Source organism: Callorhinus ursinus, unplaced genomic scaffold, assembly GCF_003265705.2.
Source record: "Callorhinus ursinus isolate GAN/ISIS: 27379988/994484 unplaced genomic scaffold, GSC_fseal_2.0 scaffold67, whole genome shotgun sequence".
Taxonomy (NCBI): Eukaryota; Metazoa; Chordata; class Mammalia; order Carnivora; family Otariidae; genus Callorhinus; species Callorhinus ursinus.
In genome coordinates this window covers 691430-704120 of record NW_027397129.1, presented here as the reverse complement: position 1 = coordinate 704120, position 12691 = coordinate 691430, and positions in this window count along the sequence as shown.

Below are 12691 nucleotides of genomic sequence, written 5' to 3'. Positions count from 1 at the left end.
GTTTTATTTTTAACTTTTCTAGGAACCTCTATACTGTTTTCCACAGTAGCTGCATCAGTTTGCATTCCCACCATCAGTGTAAGAAGGTTCCCCTTTCTCTGCATCCTCACCAACACCTGCTGTTTTCTGTGTTGTTAATTTTAGCCATTCTGACTGGTGTGAGATGATAGCTCATTGTAGTTTTGATTTGGATTTCCCTGATGAAAGCATGTTGAGCATGTTTTCATGTGTCTGTTGGCCATTTGGATGTCTTTTTTTTTTTTGGATAAATGTCTGTTTATGTCTTCTGCCCATCTTTTAACTGGATTATTTGTGTTTTTTGGTGTTAAGTGTAATAAGTTTTTATATATTTTGGATGCTAACACTACCAGATATGTCATTTGAAAATATCTTTTCCCATTCCATAGGTTGCCTTTTAGTTTTGTTGATGGTTTCCTTTGCTATGCAGAAGCTTTTTATTTTGATGAAGTCCCAATAGTTTATTTTTGCTTTTGTTTCTCTTGCCTCAGAAGACATATCTAGTAAGAAGTTGTAAGGGCCAATGTCAAAGAGATTACTGCTTATGTTCTTCTCTAGGATTTTGATGATTTTCTGTCTCACATTTAGGTCTTTCATCCATTTTGAATTTATTTTTTGTGTATGGTTTAAGAGTGGTGGTCCAGTTTCATTCTTCTGCATGTGGCTGTCCAGTTTTCCCAACACCATTTGTTTAAGAGACTGTCTTTTTTCCATTGGATATTCTCTCCTACTTTGTCAAAGATTAGTTGACCATATAGTTGTGGGTTCATTTCTGGGTGTTCTATTCTGTTCCATTGATCTATGTGTCTATTTTTGTCCAAGAACCGTACTGTCTTGATCACTACAGCTTTGTAATATCATTTGGAGTCTGGAATTGTGATGTCTCCAGCTTTGCTTTTCTTTTTCAAGATTACTTTGAGTTCCCTGAAGTTTGGAGTTTTAAGTCAGCAGGCTTGGCTGGGATACTTTGAGTTCCCTGAAGTTTGGAGTTTTAAGTCAGCAGGCTTGGCTGGGATAGAACCCAAGGTGCACTGTGCTGCTCCAGGCAGGCAAGCAAACTGGAGGCAGACAGATTGAAAATAGTGATCTGAAAAGTGCTTGCAATGCACACTGGGAAATTATTCCCCTTCTGAGAGTGTTTCCCTGAGACTAGCAAGCACTGACTTCCTTCTTCAGGGAAAAGGAGATGGCTGGTGCCACTTCCCTCCCCTGTCCCTCAGCATAAACCAACTTCAGGAAACAGCACAGCACCAACACTGGCTGGGTAACCTGCTTATACCAAGTCCCACCCTCCCTGTGCCCTGCTGGTACTGTTTTTCTCTGACAAGTGTATCTAAAGACCAGCACAACAGGCCCCTTCCCTAGAAGATCAGCAGAAACCTCCATACACATGTCTATCAACTATAGTGTTCTGCAAGTCTGCCGTTCTAGCAGAAGTAACTTCAGGTCTCATTTAACAAACAGACCAGAGCATACCTAGTTAAAACTTGCCACACTCTGGCCAAGGTCCAGATATTGTATTAGTTAATGGTGTACAGCGTAATGATCTGGTAGATAGATAGGTAGGTAGATAGTAAAATGATTGCAAAAGTAAGTTTAGTTAACATCCATCACCACGCATAGTTAAAATGTTTTTTTCATATAATGAAAACTTTTGAGATTTACTCTTTTAGGAGCTTTTGAATATGCAATATAGTATTGTTAACTACAGTCAGCATGCTGTACATTACTTTCCAAAAACTTATTTACCTTATAACTGAAAGTTTGTACCTTTTGACAACCTTCATCCATTTCACCCACCTCACACACTTTTTTCTTAATTTTGCATATGCAAACTTCAGCAATTTAAAAGTAATACTTGGTAAAAATACAACTTACCAGTTTGGAAGGATAGTCTCTTCAATAAATGGTGTTGGGAAAATGGCACAGCCAGATAATAGATAAATAGATAGATAGATAGATAGATAGATAGATAGATAGATAGATGATAGATTTTAGAGAGAGAGAAAGAGAATGAGCTGGAAGAGCAGAGGGAGAGTGAGATTCTCAAACAGACTCTGTGCTGAGCACAGTGCCTGATGTGGGGCTCGATCTTGTGACCCTGAGATCATGACCTGAGCCAAAACCAAAAGTTGGATGCTTAACCAACTGTGCCACCAAGGTGCCTATATATATGTATATGTGTATGTACATATGAGTGTGTGCATGTATATATATATATGGAATTATGGAATATTACATAGCTTTAGAAAAGGATGAGATAGTGCCATTTGTGACAACATAGATGGACATAAAAGGTATTATGCTAAGTAAAATAAGTCAGACTGAGAAAGAAAAATACCATACACTTTTTCTCATATGTGGAAGCTGAAAAAACCCAAATGAATAAACACACCAAAGCAAAATCAGAACTATAAGTACAGAGCCCAAATTGATGATTGCCAGAGGGAAGAGGGCTGGGGGAATGGGCAAAATATGTGAGGGAGAGTGGAAGATACAGACTTCCATTATGGAATTAATAAGTCAAAGAAAAAAAAGGCACAGAATAAAGAATATAGTCAATGATGTTGTAATAGTGTTTTATGGCGACAGATGTTAACTACACTTGGGGTGAGCATAGCATAGCATATAGAGAAGTTGGATCAGTATGTGTTACACCTAAAACTAATGTAACATTATATGTCAGCTATACCCAAATAAAAAAAAATTAAAAAGGAAATATGACATATATCATACATGATATCTATCACATATAATACATATATTTTATTGTAAGATACATGTATCATACATAATATACAATGGAATATTGTTCAACCATTAAAAAGAAGGAAATCTTGCCATTTGCCACAACATAGATGGACTTTGAGGGCACTATGCTGAGTGAAATAAGTCAGACAGAAAGACAAATACTGTATGATTTAACTTACATATCGAATCTAAAACAAGAACAAAAATCCAAACACATGGACACAGAGAACAAACTGGTGTTTTCCAGGGGGAGGGCAGAGGGATATGGGTGAAGGTGGTCAAAAAATACAAACTTCCATTTATAAGATAAATAAGTTCTGGGGATTTAATGAGACTATAGTTAATAATACTATATTGTATATATGAGAGTTCCCAAGAGAATAAATCTTGAAAGTTCTCGTCACAACAAAATAACTATATGTGGTGATGGATATTAATTAAAATTATTGTAGTTGTTATTTTATAATACATACCTATATCAAATCATTATATTGCACACCTACAGCTAATGCAATGTTATATGTCAATTATATCTCAATTTAAAAAAAAAAGTGAATCAGAGAGGAAAACATTTCTTTAACACTTCTTTCATATATTCACTAGTTTTCATAGTGTTAAGAGCATCTAATAATATTTTAAGACAGGGAGAAACCCAGGATTTGTAGGATTTTAAGTTTATACAATTTGAGTTGGGTCCTTTTTAAGGAAAATAATCCAAAATTATAAATCTAAATTTGCTAGGCTCTCTCCTAGGATTTGTAAAAGACCCATGCAAACAAAGCACCTTAAAGTTTATGTTTCATTAGCTATACAATAAGCCACTTCTCCAAAGGTATTAGGGTTATCATAAAAATAAACTAGTACTTGGTAAAAGTGCAATTTATCAGTTTGGAAGGACAGACTAAGAGGAAGTTATGTTGTGTCTGTTAGAAGAAATATGATTTATTATACAGTGTAAATAGACAACTGACAGCCAGGGCTGAGAAAATCCCATAGAGGATTTGAATGGAAGGCAATTCATAGACTCTCTTTCCATAAAGCATACTTATTAATGTCAAGTATTCCACAGAGATTTGATATTTTATGATTCAGAAATGACCTATGGGTTCAATTTTACTCATAGATAAAAATAAAAGTGTTCCTACTAATTTTAATGGTTATTATCAACAGTCACACATTCGTGGCTATCTTATAACTTGGAAGTGTAAAGTTTGAATTAAGACATTTTGGGAGCGCCTGGGTGGCTCAGTTGTTAAGCATCTGCCTTCAGCTCAGGTCATGATCCCAGGGTCTGGGTATCGAGTCCCGCGTCGGGCTCCTTGTTCAGCGGGAACCTGCTTCTCCCTCTCCCTCTGCCTGCCACTCTGCCTATCTGTGCTCTCTCTCTATGTCTCTGTCAAATAAATAAATAAAATCTTTAAAAAAAAAGAATTAAGACATTTTGACTATTTTAATAAAGAAGTAGAAAACTTAAAAGACACAGCATAGGAAATAGAATCAATGGTATTGTAGTAACATTCTATGGTGACAGATGGTAGCTACACTTGTAGTGAGCATAGAAAGAAGTAAGCTATGATGTATATCTGAAATTAATATAACAATGTGTGTCAAATATACTCAAATAAAAATTTTCAAAAAAGAATTTGCAAAGCTAAAAAAATAGAAAACTTAAAAAATAGAATTTCCATTTTTCCCTTTCTTCTTTTATCTTGGAATGTATGTATTTTATTTTTTCATTGTTATTTTATTTGACAGAACCATTTTTGCTTTAATAAAATAGTAATAATAATACCGAATATATATATATATAATGTATGTAATTATTTACATGTGTCAGGCATTCTGCTCAGCATTTTGCATGGATTAGCTTGTATAATTTTCACACTAATCCTATCAGATAGGTACTATCTGCATTTTTTTTTGATGACAAAAGTAAGGCACAAAGAGTTTCAAAAACTTTCCTAAGATCACATAAACAACCTGCAAGTAGACATAGCCATAATTTGAACTCATATCTTCTAAGGACAAGGTCTATGTACCTTGACACTGCAATATTACCTTATAGAGAAAACATTTTAATACTTTTAGCATATCAATAGTTTTATGAACACAACATCCTTATTACAAATTTCCACCTTGCAAAGTTCGTAATTTATACACATTTCTTTTATCAGAGATCTTCTTTTCTGCACTATTAGAAAAATTTATTTTTTTAAAGATTTTATTTATTTATTTGAGAGAGAGAGAATGAGAGATAGAGAGCATGAGAAGGAAGAGGGTTAGAGGGAGAAGCAGACTCCCTGCTGAGCAGGGAGCCCGATGTGGGACTTGATCCTGAAACTCCAGGATCATAACCTGAGCTGAAGGCAGTCACTTAACCAACTGAGCCACCCAGGCACCCTGCAATATTAGAAAAATTTAAAGCCAGCATGCCATTCCAGATTTTCCAGATTTAAATTACATAATAATTTGGTTTAAGCATCTGAACTCTAACCAGCTTATAACTTACTATACTGTAGGTCAAGTATTACTGCATGAAACAAGAAAGATAGATATAGAGCTTATGATGGAGCAAAAGACATAGACTGTATACTTTTTATCTAGATTAAGTAAATTATTCTTTATGGCAAATATGAAAAAATTTAATCCGTTGCTATTGGTATGTACAAGACCTTTTAATCTTGGGTTAGAAAATGATTCCAGCTAGTAATAAGTTATTTCTTCCTGTTTACATCCCATTGTGAAATATTTATCATTAGTTTTATAGACATGACACATTTCTCCCAAGTGATCAATAGAATATACAGGCACCTTGAATATCTCCACATATGGAAAAGCACTGAAAAATGTTTTGCTATGCCAAGTTATTTCAAGAATTTGTCAGATGATGAGAATATAGACAAAAAGCTTAGATGTCAAAGTGGATTATTATCAAGTATACATATCATCATTAAAAAAATGAGAAAGAAACAATGGAAAACAGAATAGTATGTTCTCCAATGTCTATCATTTTAAAGCAGCTTGTGGAACTACATATAAAATAAGTACAGTAAATACAACTGTAGGTGACTTTGTGTCCACATCACAAATTGTACTAATTGGTAATTCAGATTATCCAAAAACAGATTAGCCATAGAAATGAAGCTTTTCTTTCATTTTTTTGAAATGGTTTCTTCAAATGAGGGTTGGGATTTATGAAAGAAGCTGTTTTCTATACTATAGAAAAATAGAGAACTGAACCCACAGGAATAATGGTGTTAATCTGAATAGCAATCTTAATCACTTTTTTCTGCTTACTTTCTTTACTATTTATTTTTTTTCTCTCTGTCTTACTCTTCCTTCCATCAAATTTTCTAAAAAATAATTAAAATTTCTAAAATATATCTAATAATAAAAAAACTGAATGAACTATGTAAGGATTTAATATATTACTGATGAATTAATATTTTATTGTGTTGAACTAGTATTTATTGTATTATAAATGCTATTTCCCTTTTCCTATATATTTAAGAAGGGATAATTTTTTAAAGTAGGAATTCAAGATATTTGGCTTTGACATTCATATTGCCATTGTTATATAGGAAACAGTAGGGTGAAATGTGTGTCAAAACAAACAAAAATTTTATCAAGGAAACCGTGAGGGGGGAATTAACAGTGTGGTGGATAGGAAGTCAGGAAAACCACATCATGACAGTTTTTTTTTTCCTAATAACCATTGTATTTAACTTCTTTAGAATCAAGTTGTATTATATGGGACAATACAGTACCATTTGTCCTATAGAGGTAAATGCAAATGAAGTAAACTCCTTTAGTAGAACCTAGAAGCAATCTTGAAGGCCAGATGACTCATGGGAGATTGATGAATCACAAATTTCCTAGGTGGAATTGAGTCTCTGAAATGAATTTTTTAAAACTCTGTGTGCTACTTTTCATAACCTTCAGCAAAAATAATGTAAATTAATAAAATATTTTCAACATCTATGTGTTTTAATAAAAGGTACAGCTCTTATAGTTATCATAATGTGTGGTTAGGTGTAGGTATAGGCACAAGTAACCAAAACCATTTCTTTTTTGTTAATATATTTAAAATATTTAAATGGAAAAATATAAATTTTTAATTTAGAGATCAACATCACTTCTTTTTTAATTTTTTTATTTAAATTTTATTTAGTTAACATATACTGTACTGTTGGTTTCATGGTAGAATTTAGTGATTCATCAGTTGCATGTAACACCCAGTGCTCATTATATCAAGTGCCCTCCTTAATGCCCATCACCCAAATACCTCATTGCAAATGACTTTTGAGATAAAGGGCTAGTATCCAAAATCTATAAAGAAATTATCAAACTCACTTCTTTCAATTAAAATGTTCAAAACGTAATTTTTAGCTGTCTTTATTACACTACTTACTACACTATTTGGATTTTGTCATATAGAATTGATTGTAGTAAGATATTCTGGTCAAGTGCTGAAGGGAGTCTGCATTGTTTGGATTGCATAGTTTTCTTTTAGGTACCTAAGCTAATTCATACAGATATTGGGAGTCAGAAATGCAGGGGCATTTTATTAACTTCTTGTGTTTTAGGGAGTGCTTAATTAAAATTGTAACATTAGTGGGAGGCACAGGCTTCCAGTTATGGAATGAATAAGTCATGGGGATAAAAGGTGCAGTATAGGGAATATAGTCAATGGTATTATAATAGAATTGTACGATAACAGATGGCAGCTACACTTGTGGTGAGCATAGCATAACATATATAGTTGTTACATCACTATGCTGTACATCCAAAACTAATGTAACATTGTGTGTCAGCTATACTTTAATAAAAAAAAAAGTAAGATCAGTCTTCAAAATGAATGCAAGAAGAGTTCATGAAGGAAGGAGATAGAGATTAGAAAATAGATTAACACTGGCAATGAGTCTGAGAACAGCTTGGATAATACTAGTTATTGAATGGAATGAAGTTGGATAACACCAGGAGTATCACCTGTAGCATAATTGGGATGAGTTCCTACATGAAACATTAAGAATTTCTAATACCTAGATTTCTGAGAGGCTTGTCCAGGGAAGGGCAGAAGAAAACTGGCTCAGTGCTTTTTAAACTTGAATATGGCAGACAGGTATGAATGTCCAAGATAATCTAATGTGGTGAGAGGGATATGTTATCAAAATTACAAGAAGCAGACATTACTTGAATGAGTAATCATTATATTTTTAGCACAATTCCAGGGGAGACAGACAGTGCAATTGATCTTCATATCCCTTCCCCAGTATATTTTAGAAAGCATTGCAAATGATCCAGTAGACTAGGGATTGGTTCCTGTGGAATATTAGAGCACAAGTCGGACTGAAATGAGACAGAGTCCTGGTGTGTGGTCTAAGAATAGAGGAATATCTTAGTCCATTCAGGCTGCTATAACAACAACAACAAAACAAACAAAACAAAACAAAACAAAACATGGCCTGGGTAACGTATAAACAACAGAAATTTATTTCTCACAGTTCTGGAGGCTGAAAATTCCAAGATAAAGATGTGGCCAAATCCAGTGTCTGGTGAGGTCCTCCTTCCTGGTTCATAAATGGCACTTTCTTGCTGTATCTTTACATGGTGGAAGGGAGGAAAGAGTTCTCTTGGGTCTATTTCATAAAGGCACTAATCTCATTCGTGAGGGTTCCATTCTCATGACTTAATCATCTCCCAAAGGCCACATCTCCTAATACCATCATTTTTAAGGGTTAGGACTTTAACATGAAGATTTTGGGGTGATACAAATATTCAGGTTAGGGATGCCTGGGAGGCTCAGTCAGTTAAGCATCTGCCGTCAGCTCAGGTCATGATGCCAGGGTCCTGGAATCAAGTCCCACATTGGGCTCCTTGCTCAGCGGGGAGCTGCTTCTCCCTCTGCCTGCTGCTTTCCCTACTTGTGTGCTCTCTCTCTCTCTTTCTCTTACAAATAAATAAATAAAATATTAAAAAATATAAAAACCACATATTCAGATTATAGCAAGGAAGGTGTGAAGTGGTTATGTCAGAGACACAAGAGCTTAGGTCTCTGGTAGCAAATCAAGTTCCACTACAAATTACAGATTTCCTCCATTATCTGGAAGTTTATTTTATGCCACTTTGCTTTTACAAAAGACCTACATTAGTCCCTCTTTTTGATAACTGAAAGAAACCCAAAGAGGAATTTTGCTTTTACAAAAATGTAATTGCTTCTTCACTTTACCCCATTTTGGCTTACAAAGATTTCATAGGAATGCTCTACATTTGGATAGTAGGGGAAACTTGCACTTTGGTTTTTCAGACAAGTGGGAGAAATTTCTGGGCTATGTGGTAACCAAGGAACTGACAGCACAGTGGAGTATATCTCAACAGCCAATGCACAATTGTGATGCTATATTGTGAAACGAAGTTCACTAAAGCCAAAAGAATCTTGTCTAAAAGAAAAAACAAGTTCAATCAATCAGTGAGTCTAATAGTAAAGTGATCCATCTGGAAAGCAAGTACTGTAGTTTAAAATCAAAGGAAAATCCAAATAAGTACTAGCCCAAAAGTCAATACAGTAAAAGGTGGCAGACCTGGATGGTGGGCATACATATTTTCTCACCTTGTGAGTTTTGAATTTTTATGCTGTCATTCTGATGTTCAGAGGTCAGGGTTATAGGACAATTAAATTCATCAGGTTTTGGTTATTTTGGATTTTTCATTAGACTTGCATGTCATAAACATCAGTGACTCAAGCTGGGAAGGGCTGAACTATGTTTTTTGGAAATTGAGAAGAAACTAACAGGTTTGTTTCCATTCGACTTAGCACAGACTTCTCAACCCTTTGTATAAACACCCTGAAAAAATAAAGTAGAAGAAAACAGTTCAGTTTGCATCTTGTTTTATTTAAATTCTTTTAGTATCTTATGTCTTATATATTTTATAATATTTGATCACTTAAATAATGGAAGAATGATGTACAGCATTAATTTCTTGTGAGTGTTCAAAATGTTAAATAAGTATTGCATAGAAGAATATCAGTTTCAGATATACATCACTATTGGAGTTCTTCCACAGTTCAGTTAAGTAACAATCAGATTTGATTTCTCTAGGCCATAACTAAATATGCTGTATTAATCAAGGAGAAGATAAAATAAAAGTAGGATTGGATTTGGTGAATTGTTTCACTTATTTAAATTAACTAAAGACAATATACAAATATGTCAGCTGGAGAGTGGGAAAGTTTTAAAAGTCGAAAACAGAGGACACTTGACCACAGAGCTTTATTAAAAGGCACTATGAAAAAGGAGATATATTGTCCCATGTTCTATATGCATTTATGAATAAGATACTCCTGAGGGCATTTAGCATAATTTTATTTGGGATTAAACCAGATTTAAAAGGAAAGTTTAAATCAAACATCTAGTTTATACTATGATATGGTTCACAGTAAAATATTCTATCTAAGTTAAGGCTTGGTTAGAGCTATAATTTTTAATTTTACAACTGGTAAAACTGAGTGGAATTAATTATTTTGAAATCTCAGGAATTCAAACTTTTGTCATCATCATGCAGACAGAAGTGTTTGAGGGAATCTGAAACCAGAATCTTCTTAGGAATATAAGATGAAGATAATCATTTTGTTAAGTTGAAACTTAAACTTCCAAGGTAACAACTAATACTATACATTTAATTGTGCATTCTCCTAATTCAAATATTCTTAGAGAGGAAGTTTCTCAATGCATATAATTATGTATGTTAAATATGCTTTGGGAACATAAATTAATCCTCGGAACCACAGCATATTTGTTTATCTTCTTTGGTTGTGTTTAATTCAAGCAAATGGTTGGGCATTCTCAGCTTGTTTGCAAAAGACTTATCACTCAAAAGATATGCTGTTCAAAGAGTTAATCAAATTATGGAGTTTCAATTGTGGAATTATACAAGTGTTTTTACTTATTTATTGCACCATTGTGAAAATCTACTTTCTCAGAGTAGTTTGTCCAAAGGAAACAATTATAAATTATTTTCCTTTAAACTTAAATGTTTCATTTCCATATTTGGCCTTGGGAGCAGCAGTTCTTAATCTAAGACCATGGACCTAAGAGAACACAGGAAGCATTTATATATGCATTCAAAATTTCATGAATATATGTAAGTATGTATTATTTAGAGAAAAGATTCATAATTTTCATCAGACTTTCAAAGATGTCTGTAAACCCAAAATTGATAAGAACACTATTTACAGTGAGAAAATGACCAATTTTCATCTCAAGGACTGCTTCAAACTGAAATTTAAGTAACACTATTCAAAATATGAGTGAGCTAAAGAAAAAATTTCCCCCCTAATCTGAAGTGACATTTGGCATTCTTTGGAGTCTGATCATGACTCATACTGCAAATCTTATCTTGCTTTTTGACTGAAAAATACTATTGACTTTTCATAATAAATGTCTAAATAAATATATATGTTGAAAATAAGACTGCTTGGAGAGAGTTTCATTCATTTAAAAGTTTGCAGTAACCCTAATTAAGTATAATTCCAAAACAGACATGATTCTGAGAGATAAAAAGGAACATTAGATGCCCACGACAGCCTTGATTCATGTTCTCTCAATTGAAGGTCCTAGTATATCCCTTGCCATGGAAATTTACCATCTCAGAATATTCCTAGGTTTACAGCTGCTATTGAATTCCATGTGGCAGCTATAGAGAGCTGTCATCCAATTTTGTTGACATGAAGGTTACAGCTACTTGTGTCTTTCATAGCAGTCTACACCATTCTGTCAAGCAGACAGGATATCAGCAGAATGACTTTTATCCTTGAAGGCCACTTGATAGATCCACCTGAGACAGCCTAAGTAGGTATAATTATGCTGTTTCTTCCCAGCATACACTTGCTTATTTATTCTTTGAAAATATAGTATGTGGATTTGAAGATATTTCCCAAGTATCCATTCATAGCAGCATAGTAATTAGGATCAGCTGAGATGACCCTGCTTCTGCTTCTGCTTCTCTGATTTTAATTGGAGGCAAACATAGGTACATGTATTCCTGGGAGAGTTTTGCTTTCAGGAGAGTCCTTGCTGTTTCAACTGACAGGAAAGTAAGGCTGCATCTTTCAGATTCTTTTATTCCCATGACTAGAGTCTTTCTTGAGAGTTCACTGTTATAATGTGCTTGATTTGTATATTTTGAACTGCATCTTATACATGTCCCTTTAATTTCTGCATTAAAGGAACAGAGAAATCTTCATGGGATTTAATGAATTTTAGTTTTGGGAAGCTATTTTGGTTCAGCATTGAAAAGCAGGAGGGATGCTTATTTCTCATTTCTTAAAACAAGATTTTTACCACTAGGACTGGTAGTGAGTGAATTCAGAGTAAGATATCCTTTTGCCTCATGAAGAAGAAACAGAGAAAAAGGGGATTATATAATGCTTGCACTATGTAAAAGAGGTTGGGTCTTTGGGGACATGACCTTTATCTGATATTTTCTATTTATGGCTCTGTTTATATAAGATCATGACAATCCAATGGAAATAAGTTATTCATCAATATTGTGATTAATTTGCATGCATCACATCAAAATGTAAAGTTAACTTATCCCCTATACTTCCAGCCCAATGCTCTTTTGTCTTCACATGCTGCTTTATCAATAATAATTACCAGCACCAATCTGTATGGCGTTGAATCATTTATAAATCAGAGACATCTCACTGATTTTCTTTGGATTATATTTACATATAGAAAAATATGTGCATGTATTAGGGAGGCAGTTCAAGTTGGTCAAAACAGATCTGAATCTGGTACTTTGGGATTACTATAGTTTTTCTTAGCAGTTGAGGGACTCTTCCTGCTATTTTGGCCACATGGCAACCTATATAGTTACATAATCTGAGATTTTTGATCACTGGTTTTTTAGGGGGTAGTGA